We start from the raw sequence: 13,553 nt of genomic DNA, 5'->3' as shown, positions 1-13,553 counted from the left end.
TTGAATTTGGCATATTGGTGTTGGCAGTTAGTTTCTGCAGCGTGATCGAGTTATGTAAGTGATTTGTGACGGTACGTATCAGGCTTGTCAGCCGCCGCAATTGATGTTATTCAGAGGCCTTCTATTGTTATGGCCTGTTGTGTGGAAGCAGATTCCGGAAGGGGCTATGGTGGCTTATACCAGTACTTAGAGATTTGCATATTTTACGGTTATGATAAATTCGCCTCTGTGCTGCTATGGTACTCCAGAAGTGAGTTAAGTAGAAGGTTCTTATAGGATGAAGTGTTAAGATGTTAGTGTTAAAAATCGTGTTCTATCGTATGTTGGCACATTGGGTGCAGTGAGTAGCATAGAAATTCGAAGTGAGGATCAAGGCTGCAGCTTGGTGCTGGTAAGGATGTCACGGGCTCGGATGAGCAGGAAAGGAGGTTTGGTGTTTAAAGTGAGTCGGCATTGTCTTCAGCGTCACTTGAGATTGGTGTTTTGTAAAGAGGGCTTGTATCATGGTTAATGATTCTTGATCGCTTTTCAGCGTTAGTGCGGTCGGTGGGTTGGAGGTAAGACCAGTAAATTGTTATGGTAGATTGTGGGGGAGTGTCCCACAGGAAGGTTTCATAAATATGGCATGTAGTCACTTGACTGATTTAAGATCTAGACCAAGTATGAGGATTGTGGTAATATCATTAAATTGAGAATTTATGCCTGGAGGGCACTCTGTTTATTGGGTTATGGACTGTGGAGGTTCGCTCCGGTTATGATGGTTGTCCTTGTGTGTTATGAGAAGAGGAAAAATTAGTATGGGCCTTTGAAGGGTTATTGGCTTAGTTTGATATGATCAGGATCGATTTGAGGTCGGTGGATGGGTGTAAATGTGAATTTGGGCCCTATGTCAGGCCAGTGGGGTTTATTTCAGTGTTGCGCTCCTTATGTGAGAGTAGTCAAGGTTTTATTTCATTGGCAGATACATTTCATGTAGTGATGCTTTGCGCCGTGTGAGTTGCGAGACGGCTTGAGAAAATTCTTATGTGTTGAAGGTCCATGCAGAAATGATGTGTTATGAGCAAGATGGCTCTGGAGATTCAGTTTGTATATCGCACCTCAGTTGTGCTTGAGTTTTGTAGCTTATAGCGCTATATGTTCACTCAGGGATGTTATTATGCACTTAGTGTGTTCATGACTGACATTCGGTATTTTGTTGTAATGAGAAATCTAGCTCGATGTGCATATCCCTATGTGAGATCTATGTGTAGATCGTGTGGCACGCCGCCATGGGTATGTTATTTGGATCGGGTTGCGCGCCGCAACAGTGCGATGTTGAGTATAGTCTTCTATATGCTATTTTTGTATGTCTTGCTTCCTATTTTCTAAGGAAAGTTCGTATTAGTGCGGGAGTTAGGTAATTCCTTCCAGAGTTCGTTTCCCTTTTGTATCGCGTTTGAATTGGGGGCCTATTGGCACATTGTGGCATTATATGAGACTTTCGATTATGTCCGGGGTGGCTTATTGCCTGAGCAGTTCGTATTAAGTGAGATGAGACCATTGGATTCAGAATCAGTGCAATTCGACTATATAGAGTATATTAAGGAGCAAAGATCGCTATTGGGTTCAGAATATGGTACTGTTACTTGTCGGGAGTATAGACTCAATGATTGGTTGACTCGGTAGTTGATAATGAATTTCTTCACATCTCTTCCGTTGTGGCGGTATTGTAGGAGTTGGAGTAAGACCTGTGTATGTTATGGGGTGCAATGGGAGCACCAGATTCATGGAATTTCAATTAAGTTGAACGGAACATGTTATCGTGATCCGGTGAGTAAAATAATGAGAAGTGTGAATTCAGCAAAGTTATGCAATCATGTTTGGGTACAGCGTGTGGTGGTTGATACAGTGTTCGTATGTTGGAAACAGGTTGGGCATAGAATTTCGGATGTTGGAATTGGGCTTTAAGGCGTATCTGCTTGAATAAAAGAGAATATCTTCAGAATTGATCGAGCTAATGTGCTCAACTGAGTTATGGTGGCACGGGAAGGAATATGAGGTGTTAAATAGTGATTTCAGACTACTCCAGCATAGTTCTCAGCACGTTCGAGGACGAACGATTGTTTAAGTGGGAGAGAATGTAACGACCCGACCGGTCGTTTTGAGTCCTAGCGCTTCGTTCAGCAGTCGGAGGCCATGAACAACTTCATTTCAGGTATTATGACTCGTACGCGTGGTCGGAATTAAGTTCCGGGAAGAGTTGATTTAGGAAGAGAATTCTCATTTCAGAAGCTTAAAGTTGAAAGAATGAACTAAGATTGGATTATTAAGTAAATGACCTCGGAATCAGGATCCGAAGGTTCCAGCAGGTTCGTAAGATGATTTCGGACTTGGGCGTATGCCCGGTTCGGGTTTTGGATAACCCAGGAGTGTTTCGGCACCTATTGTGGGAGTTAGCATTTTAGAAGAGATTTCATAAGTTTGGCTTGAAGTGCATTTCAGTGTTATCGATGTCCATTTGGGATTCCGAGACTGTGAATAGCTCCGTATGGTGATTCTGAAGTTGGGGGCGCGATCGGAAGTGAATTCGGAGGTCCGTAGGATATTTTGGAGCCATTTGGCTAAGGATAGAAATTTGAAGGTTTTTGAGAAGTTTGACCGGAGGTTGACTTTTTAATATCGGTGTCGGAATCCGATTCCGGAAGTTTCAGTAGGTCCGTAATGTCAAATATGACTTGCGTGCAAAATTTGAGGTCAATCGGACGTGATTTGATAGGTTTAAACATCGGAAATAGAAGTTGGAAAGTTCAAAGTTCATAAAGATTGAATTGGGATGTAATCCGTGATTTTCGTATTGTTTGATGTGATTTGAGGCCTCGAGCAAGTTCGTAGTGTGTTTTGGGACTGGTGGGAGTGATTGGTTGGGGTCCCGGGGGCCTCGGTTGGATTCCGGGTGGTTAACGGATCGAAAATGGATTTTTGGGAAGGCTGAGGTTTGCTGATTGCTGGTATTTCCGCTTCTACGGAAATGGGCCGCAGAAGCGGCCCCGCAGAAGCGGTAGAGGGAGCCGCGGAAGCGGAATTGTTCGAAGGTTCGTGGACCACAGATGCGGTCAAGGTTCCGCAGAAACGGGACCGCATCTGCCCAAGTGATATCGCAGAAGCGGAAGGGGCCAGGCCCAAGGAAGCCGCAGAAGCGGCCAAAAGTCGCAAAAGCGACATCCGCCGAAGCGGAAAATGCACCGCAGGTGCGAAAATCGCTAGTGGCAGAGGGGTTGTTTTAAAGTCGGATTTTGTTCATTTCACCCATTTACTTCACTTCATTTGGCGATTTTTGGAGAGCTTCAAAGAGGGATTTCGTCATCTATGTCAAGGTAAGTTACTCCTACTCATTTCCAAGTTAAATACAAGATTATATCATGGATTTAGGCATGAAAATTGTGGGGAAATTGGTGTTATTAGAAGAAGACCTAGAAATTTATAAATTGGAATTTAGCCACGAATTTGAGCATGGAATTAGGAGTAAATTGTATATTTGAGCTAGTAAAGTCATGGGTAAGCTTTATCTTCGAAAGTTTTCGGATTCCGGGCACGTGGGCCCGAGGGCATTTTGGTCATTTCACTAAGCGGAGTTGGGAATTTGTATAATTTGAATTGTTAACGAGTATTTGAGTATGTTCTCATTAGTTTGTCGTTAATTGGCTAGTTTTGGTGCAATGTGCGTCGGTTCAAGCCTTCGGAAGAATGTAGAATGCGGATTATGAGTCTTCGGAGCGATGTGAGTCTCCTTTCTAACCTTGTAAGAGGGAATTGTCCCCATAGGTGGAATAATTGATTATGTGCTCCTATTTGCGGGGGCTACGTACGCACGAAGTGACGAGAGTCCGTGCGTAGCTACTATTATGCTATTGTCCGGGTAGTTAGGGCCCAAAAGCATGTTATACTTGGATTACTTATGAACCCATTGATAGCTTGAATTGCTTGAATCACCTTGGATTAGTAAATGAATTTAAAAGGAGATTAAACATCATTTTTTTTCCTGAATTGTTAAAAGAGAAATTGTTTTATTTGGGTAAATATTCCCGACAAGTTCTTAATTGACTGATTGAGCATGTATCTCTATGTGTACCTGCGTCGCATGCATGATTCACGAGCAGGGTATGTGTTTATTTATGGAACGGGCCGATCGCCTCGGCAGATTAAATAGATGCATCTATGGTTCGCGCCGTTCGACCCTCGGCAGTGCACAGTTTACCTTTCTGTTGGAGCGGGCCGTCGACCTCGGCGTGATTTGCGCATGATATATATATTGTTGCCTGAGAACTTTAAATATTCATATTGACTTTCATGGCTTTATATAAATTGATAAGATAATGAAAAGTAAATCTTGAAAATCCTCTATTATTTGTTGAAGGTGTTTATCTGTTTTCTGGCTTCGTGAATTAGCACTGCTGTATAAATCCATGATTTCCTCACATTTTTAGTATATTGTCAATTGACCTCTAGTAAGTGTCGAAGTTGACCTTCTCGTCTCTACTTCTTCGAGATTAGACGGGATACTCATTGAGTACACGTTGTTTACGTACTCATACTACACTTCTGTGCATTTTTGTTGCACAAGTATATTTATCTCTAGCAGCCCACTGGGCATAGCAGCACGGATGATTCGGGGACTAGGTGAGTTGCATTATTCGAGGTGGCCCGCAGCTAGTAAAGTCCCTTCCAGTAAATTGTATTTTCTTTCTGTCCACTGTATTCCGGACGGATGTTGTATTGTATTTCATCTCCTTATCAGTAGATGCTCATGCACTTGTGACACCAGGTTTTGGGATGGTTTTTAAATATTTTTGTATTGATTGCTAGTATTTAATTTGAATTGAAGCAGTTATCATGTAACATGCTAGTAATTCTTTATCATGTAACATGCTAGTAATTCTTTTTTTTTGTTAGAGAGAAACATGCTAGTAATTCTTCTTTCCATTATCCAATAATCACTCATTGCAACATGAAGTGCATCTTCTTAGAATATGCTAATAGTCCACCTTGCCAGTAAGATTTAATGTTATACCATAATCAAATACTCAATAGTATTGAGTGTTTGAACCTACCAGCAATGCAGAAAAGGAATTTCACCGGTAACGATAGATGAAGAATGAACTTCTATATGGATGAAATAGTCTGAACTATAAACTTCTAGTAGAAAGGCATCAACAGTAAACTATAATACTGGATAAAATCAGAATTTAGAGTATCACAGAGATAGTACCTTCAGCAATTAATTTACAACCTGGTGCTTTTCTACTTGATGTATCTTGACTGCCTGAAAGTTATTCATCTCTTCAATCATAGTTTTATTTTTGAATTTTGATGTTGATGCTTGAAGAGAGTAAGCAGCTTATGCAGAAAGACACTATGAAATAAGTGACATGTTGGCTCTTATTATTTTTTCCTAGCTTTGTCGGCTATAATCTGCTTGGACAGAACCTTACCCAAGTATGAAAAATTCCTTCAGTGATTACCTGCCTTTCTTGATCCATTATTAACTACAACATTATTATACATTCCGATGCCTGTGATTTGTAAATACATATTCTTAATCACATTTTACAGCTTCCTTGATCTATCATGAACTGCAACATTATAAAACACTTTGATTCCTATAATGATGACTCCTATTTATGTAAAGATCCGTTGAGTTAGCTTGGGGTTGTGGAATGTGGAGTTCTAAAATATTACCTTCTATCTCAAGTTTAATGTTTTTATTTTTTATTTTTAAGGGTGATATATTTTGAAGGAAAGTATCTTAGTATAAATCCCCGAATAATCTTTATAATTTTTCACATATCTTCACACTTAAAATAAGCTAGCAAATACCCTTATATATAATAGTAAAAGATCTATTTTAACTAGAACAGAAAAATCTATTCATGTATTAATTTGACTACAAATGCTAATTAAATATGAACTAAAAAAACTTGTAAACACTAAATCCTATACAACTTTGATTTTCTAATACAATTTTAAATTAGTTTTTCAACGTTGTCTCATAATAAAAATTTGTATACGCCTTTTATTTAATTGGAGCAGTTTTCTCCAATCTTCCATGTGTTGACACACTTCTCACCAACTTTCAATTTTGTTAATGCAATTGTTTACAACCTTCAATTGTTGGAGTACATCTCTCCAATTCTCAATTTAATTTTTTTTTTTTTTTTTTTTGTTGTGTAGGATCACCTTTCTCCAACATCCTATTGTTGATGCGCTTCTTATAAACTTTCGATTTTTCTCTTCAACCTTCAAATGTTGGGATACTTCTTTGAAACCTTTAATTTTTTTTTTTTTGATTTGTAATACTTCTCTTCAACTTTCAATTGTTGATGCACTTATCATCAACCTTAAATTATTGAAATATTTTCTCTTCAACCATTAATTATTGTTGTAGAGTACTTTCTCTTCAACCTTTCAATTGTTGAATCACTTTCTCTTCAACTTTTAATTGTATGTTTACTTCTCTATAACTTTTAGAGAAGATTTTTTCCCTCTTGTACATATTTATCTGCACCTCTTTTAACTTGCAATATTTTTCTATCATTCTCAGCATATTATTTAACATGTATATATCATTTGTCCAATATCTACCAATATAATTATTAGTCAGATGGGCGGTACATATTAGCTAACTGTGACGACCCAAAGGGTCATCACCTGTTTTCTCTTTCATTCCGTGCTTCCGAGGCCTTGAAAACCTCATTTTTACTTGCCTCAATTTACGTGCGCAGTCCGAGCGCGTAGCCGGAAAGCTTAAATATGAATTCTGTGTAAAAATTTATGAATTTTGATATTATTATGATTAAAGTTGACTTTGGTCAACATTTTGGGTAAACGGACCCGGACCCGTGATTTGACGGTCCCGGAGGGTCCGCAGAAAAATGTGAGACTCAGGCATATGCACGGAGTCGAATTCTGAGGTCGAGAGCCCGAGCAATGAATTTTTCTGTGAAATTGTTTTTCTGAAATTATTAAGGAAAATGGAAATGAAAATTGATTAAAAGACTATGGTATCGGGCTCATATTTTGGTTCCGACGCCAGGTACAAGTCTTAAATATGAGTTAAGCGCTTTCTGTAAAGTTTGGTCGAAATCAGACGTCATTTGACGTGTTTCGGACCTAAATATCTAAAATTTGAAGTTATGAAGTTTGAAATAAAAATGATGATCTTGAGGCTTGATTCAATGATTTTTGATGTTATTTTGGCGATTTGATCGCTCGAATAAGTTCGTAGGATGTTATTGAGTTAGTGTATGTGATGGGTTAGGAGCCCCGAGGGCTCGGGAGTGAATTGGAGGTGGTTCGGGGTGTTTTTACACTTAGGAAATGTAGCGGGTTTTTGGTTTCAGCTGTTGCAGGTGTTTTCTTCTACGCGTTCGCGTGGTCTCTTCCGCGTTCGCGTTGCTTTAGCCTTCTACTTCATCGCGTTCGCATCCCTCGCCTCGCGTTCGCGTAGAGTCATCTGACCCTGAGGGCTTAGCCCTTTTTCTTCTTCGCGTTCGCGGACACTTGACCGCGTTCGCGTATAACAGTTCCTGGACCCCAGCAATTTCCTTCTACGCGTTCGCGTCTGTCTCCACGCGATCGCGATAGCTTACCCAGTTTACCCTTCGCGAACGCGGCCCCTCTCCCGCGAACGCGAAGGGCAATTTTGCCCAGCGAATTTTTAAGTTAAAAACAGAACAGTAGCTCGGGATTTTAATAAAAATACACGAACTCCTTTCTTCTCCAAGCACTAAGGCGTCCATTGAAGCTCTCTTTCATCAAAATTTCTTGGGTAAGCATTGTTCAACTTGTTTTCTTCAATTTTCTCTATTAATTACTAAATTCCTAGCCCTAAATCATGAAATCAAAGTAGAAATTAGGGGTTTTGGGTAGAGTTAGGGTTTTGAGAATTTTGGGTGATTCAACCTCAATTTGGGGTCGAATCTTAAAATAAATTATATCTTTGAACTCGTGGAGTTATGGGTGATTGAGTTTTGGTTCGAGCCTCGTGTTTGGACCATGTGGGACCAGTATCGAATTTTGGTATTTTTGGAAGAATGCTAGGGACTTCACTTTTTAGGCTATGGGATTTTGTTTTCGAGTCTTTATTGATATTATTGAATTGACTATGCCTAGATATCGTTGTTTCGGAGTCGGATTGTAGAGGAAAGGCGATATTGGAGAGTTGATTGCTATTCTTGGACCGAGGTAAGTGTTTGTTCTAACTTTGGTTAGAGGGATTAGGATTAGGATATTATTTGCTAATTGCTAAATGAAGAGTACGGTGTATAGGCATGGTGATGGTTATCTATACGCCGGAGTCTAGCATGACTGTGGGTCTTAAATGTGTTTGAACCGGACTTTGTGAAACATTCTTTCTTGTCTAATTGCTAAGTTTCCTATAATGTGAAGGGTTGAGGAGGAATTGCGATTGTATATTATTGGATCGTTGTCTCGAACTAGAATTTGATAATTGAGAAAGAAGTGATTAAAAGAGAGAGTGTTGTGACTTTTCCCTTGCCGGGACACGTAGTCTATTATTGTTGTCGCTCCCTTGCCGGGATATTTGGGCTGTTAGTTGTACCCTTGCCAGGTTAAATCGTTATGTTGTTGAATTCCCCCTAATGGGGCCTCCTTTAGAAAGATTATATGTATTATTCACTATGAAATGGGATCGTGTGGCACGCCGACCACTTATATATTATGAAATGGGATCGTGTGGCATGCCGACCACTTATATATTATGAAATGGGATCGGGTGGCACGCCGACCACTTATATATTATGAAATGAGATCGTGTGGCACGCCGTCCACTTATTAATTAAGAAATGGGATCGTGTGGCGCGCCGACCACTTATATATGAGCTATGGTATTGAGGTAGTTTCGTCGTTATATCCGTTGACCTGTATTCACTATATTTTCCCCGAGCATGCCCCCTTCCCCTTTTTAGTTGATGTTCTCTGTTGTTATTTCCGTTGTCTTTGCATATATATATCTGCACAGGTTGTTTTTGGTAGGTCCTGTCGAGCCTCGTCACTACTTCGCCGGGGTTAGGCCAGGCACTTACCAGCACATGGGGTCGGTTGTGCTGATGCTACACTTCTGTGCTTTTTGCACAGATTACGGTACCGGAGCAGCTTTTGGACCTCAGCAGTAGGAGCGTTGGGAGCTTACTTCAGTCCGGAGATTCCCGAGGTAGCCTTGCTGGCGTCCGCATGGCCCGGAGTCTCTCTTATCTCTGTCTTTCGTTTGATTTTCCCTTGTATCGGATCAGACAGTACTGTATTCTTATTCAGACTTTGATTGTAGCACTCTTTAGTAGTTCGTGAGCTAGTGACATCAGACTCTGGGTAGAGATTTGTTTTAAACTTCCGCATTTCGTTTTCAGTTATATAAACTTAAAGTCTTCCACTTTTATTTAATTGTTTTTGTATATTTATATTGTTGAGAAATTGTCAAAGAATGTTTAAAGTTTGGCTGGCCTAGCTCCGTTAGTAGGCGCCATCACGACTCCCGATGGTGGAAATCCGGATCGTGACAAGTTGGTATCAGAGCTCTAGGTTACATAGGTCTCGCTACTCATGGGCAAACTTAGTAGAGTCTGAGGGATCGGTACGGAGACGTCTGTATTTATCCCCAAGAGGCTACTGAGTTAGGAAAAGTTTCACTTTTGTTCTTTCCTGTCGTGCGATTCTGTTTCTCAAATACTGATTGTCCTTCTAATCTGTTCTTTCGCAGATGGCGAGAACACGTGCTTCCTCTTCTACCGCGCAGCAGCCCGAGCCCCCAGCAGCAGCTCCTGCGAGGGGCAGAGGCCGAGGCCGCGCCAGAGGCTGAGGCAGGGGCAGAACTCAGCCCCGAGCGGCACTCCCAGAGGTGGAGCCTCATGTTGATTATGATGAGGGGGTTCCAGCCCAGCAGCTCCGGTGGGCCCAGCTCAGGTCCCATAGGGGTTCATAGCCACCCCAGTTCTTCAGGACGCTCTGGTCAGATTGGTAGGCTTTGTGGAGAGCGTCACTAGATCGGGTTTGCTTCCAGTAGCACCAGCCACTTCTCAGGATGGAGGAGGAGTTCAGACTCCTGCTACGCGTACTCTAGAGCAGGTAGCTCCCCAGGCACAGGTTCCAGTGGTTCAGCCAGCTGTGGCAGTTCTGCCGGGTATTGTGACTCAGACCGGCGATGGAGCGACTATGTCCTTAGATGCTTTATGGAGGCTTGATAGGTTCTCCAAGCTCTTCACCACCACCTTCAGCGGTGCTCCTACAGAGGACCCCCAGGACTTCTTATTCAGCTGCCATGAGATTCTCCGGACTATGGGTATTGTGGAGACCAATGGGGTCAACTTCATCACCTTTCGACTGGCAGGATCCGCCAAGACTTGGTGGAGGGACTATTGTTTATCCAGACCAGCAGGGTCGCCATCATTGACTTGGGACCAGTTTGCAGAGTTGTTTTTGGAGAAGTTTCTCCCAGTTACTCAGCGAGAGGCCCTTCGCAAGCAGTTCGAGCGCCTCCAGCAGGGCTCTATGACAGTCACACAGTATGAGACTCGGTTCATTGATCTGGCACGCTATGCTGTTGTTATACTCCCCACCGAGAGAGAGAGGGTGCGGAGGTTTATTGATGGATTGATTCAGCCGATCCGTCTCCAGATGGCTATGGGAGCTGGTAGTGAGATTTCTTTTCAAGAGGCGGCCAATGCGGCCCGTAGATTTGAGATGGCTCTTGCACGGGGAGGTGGTCATGGGTCAGACAAGAGACCCCGTCATGCAGGTAGATTCAGTGGTACCTCGTCTGGAGGTGGGGATTCTTATGGTAGAGGCCATCCTCCGAGGCCCTTTCAGTCAGCCCTACAGGTCTCACATGGTACTTCAGGTGGTCGTGGCTCTTAGCCGCAGTCTTCTGACCAGCAGCTTTTCAGTTCATCATCAGAACCTATCAGCGCCCCACCACTCCGTTATTCTCAGCAGCCGAGGGCTTGTTACACGTGTGGCGACACGAGACATATTGCCAGATATTGCCCTCGAGCTTCTGACAGCTCTCAGCAGCAGGGTCCTCGTCCTATGATTCAGGCATCAGGTGATCCACAGGCCGCCCAGCCAGCTAGAGGCGGGGGTAGAGGCCATAGAGGTGGAGGTAGAGATCATAGAGGTAGAGCTCGGACCGCCAGAGGTAGAGGCCAGCCAGCAGCCGATCGTCCTAGAGATATGGTTCAGGGAGGTGGGGCCCAGCCCCGGTGTTATGCTCTTCCAGCCAGGCCAAAGGCCGAGTCTTCAAATGTAGTTATTTCAGGTACTATTCTGGTCTGTGATAGGGATGCTTCACTGCTATTTGACCCTGGGTCTACGTATTCATATGTATCGTCCTATTTTGCACCCTACCTGACTATGCCTAGTGATGCCTTGGGTGTTCCTGTCTATGTATCTACACCGGTGGGTGATTCTATAGTGGTCGACCGAGTTCATCGTTCTTGTGTGGTAGTGTTTGAGGGTCTTGAGACCCATGTTGATTTATTGCTCTTAGACATGGTGGATTTCAACGTTATATTAGGGATGGATTGGTTGTCTCCGTATTATGCCATCTTGGATTGTCACGCCAAGACCGTGACCTTGGCTTTGCCAGATTTACCCCGATTGGAGTGGAGAGGGACCCCAGGTCATGCCACCTGCAGTGTTATCTCATATGTGAAGGCTCGACGCATGGTCGAGAAGGGGTGTCTAGCTTATCTGGCGTATGTTCGCGATTCCAGCACAGAGGTTCCTTCTATTGATTCTGTTCCTATTGTTCGGGAGTTCCCCGAGGTTTTCCCTTCAGACCTGCCAGGTATGCCGCCCGACAGGGATATTGATTTCTGTATTGATCTGGCCCTAGGCACGCAACCCATTTCTATTCCGCCGTATTGCATGGCCCCGCCAGAGTTGAAGGAGTTAAAGGATCAGTTGCAAGATTTGCTAGAGAAGGGTTTTATCAGGCCTAGTGTTTCTCCTTGGGGTGCGCCAGTGTTATTTGTGAAGAAAAAGGATGGATCGATGAGGATGTGCATTGATTACCGGCAATTGAACAAGGTGACGATAAAGAACAAGTATCCATTGTCGAGGATTGATGATTTGTTTGACCAGCTTCAGGGTGCAAAGGTGTTTTCAAATATAGACTTGAGATCTGGCTACCATCAGCTGAGGATTAGGGCATCCGATGTCCCTAAGACAGCATTCCACACTCGGTACGGGCATTATGAGTTCCTGGTCATGTCGTTTGGGTTGACCAATGCCCCAACAGCATTCATGGAGTTGATGAACCGAGTGTTCATGCCATATTTGGACATGTTCGTGATAGTCTTTATTGATGATATTCTGGTGTACTCCCGCAGCCGGGAGGAGCACGAGCAGCACCTCAGAGTAGTTCTTCAGACTCTGAAGGATAGTCAGTTGTATGCTAAGTTCTCGAAGTGCAAGTTCTGGTTGAGTTCGGTTGCATTTCTGGTCATGTTGTATCAGCATAGGGTATTCAGGTGGACCCGAAGAAGATTGAGGCAGTCAAGAACTGGCCTCGACCAGCATCAGCTACAGAGGTTCGGAGTTTCTTGGGGTTAGCAGGTTATTACCGTCGATTCGTGGAGGGGTTTTCATCCATAGCAGCCCCGATGACCAGATTAACCCAGAAGGGTGCCCAGTTCAGATAGTCGGATGAGTGTGAGGCGAGCTTTCAGAAGCTCAAGACAGCTCTGACTACGACACCGATATTGGTTCTGTCTGCAGGCTCGGGGCCTTATACAGTCTATTGTGATGCTTCCCGTATTGGGCTTGGTGCGGTATTGATGCAGGATGGCAAAGTCATTGCTTATGCTTCGAGGCAATTGAAGATCCACGAGAAGAATTATCCGGTTCATGATCTCGAGTTAGCAGCCATTGTTCATGCTTTAAAGATTTGGAGGCATTACCTATATGGTGTGACGTGTGAGGTGTACACTGATCACAAGAGTCTGCAGTACTTGTTCAAGCAGAAGGAGTTGAACTTGAGGCAGAGGAGGTGGTTGGAGCTATTGAAGGATTATGATGTTACTATTTTGTATCACCCGGGGAGAGCCAATGTGGTGGCCGATGCATTGAGTAGGAAGTCCGCCAGCATGGGTAGTCTTGCTTATGTTCCGGTCAGCCAGAGACCGCTTGCTTTGGATATTCAGGCCCTGGCCAATCGATTTTTGAGGTTGGACATTTCTGAGCCTAGCAGAGTGTTAGCTTGCACGGTCGCTCGTTCTTCATTATTGGAGCGTATCCGTGATCGGCAGTTTGATGATCCCCATTTGTGTGTCCTGAGAGACACGGTGCAGCGTGGAGGTGCCACGAAGGTGACCTTAGATGATGATGGTGTTTTGAGATTGCAGGGGCGAGTTTGTGTGCCCAATGTCGATGGGATTCGAGAGTTGATCTTAGCGGAGGCCCATAGTTCGCGGTATTCTATTCACCCGGGCGCCACGAAGATGTATCAGGACTTGCGGCAGCATTATTGGTGGCGTAGGATGAAGAAAGATATTGTTGCATAT

Source organism: Nicotiana attenuata, unplaced genomic scaffold, assembly GCF_001879085.1.
Source record: "Nicotiana attenuata strain UT unplaced genomic scaffold, NIATTr2, whole genome shotgun sequence".
Classification (NCBI taxonomy): domain Eukaryota; kingdom Viridiplantae; phylum Streptophyta; class Magnoliopsida; order Solanales; family Solanaceae; genus Nicotiana; species Nicotiana attenuata.
This window is presented reverse-complemented; position numbering follows the sequence as displayed.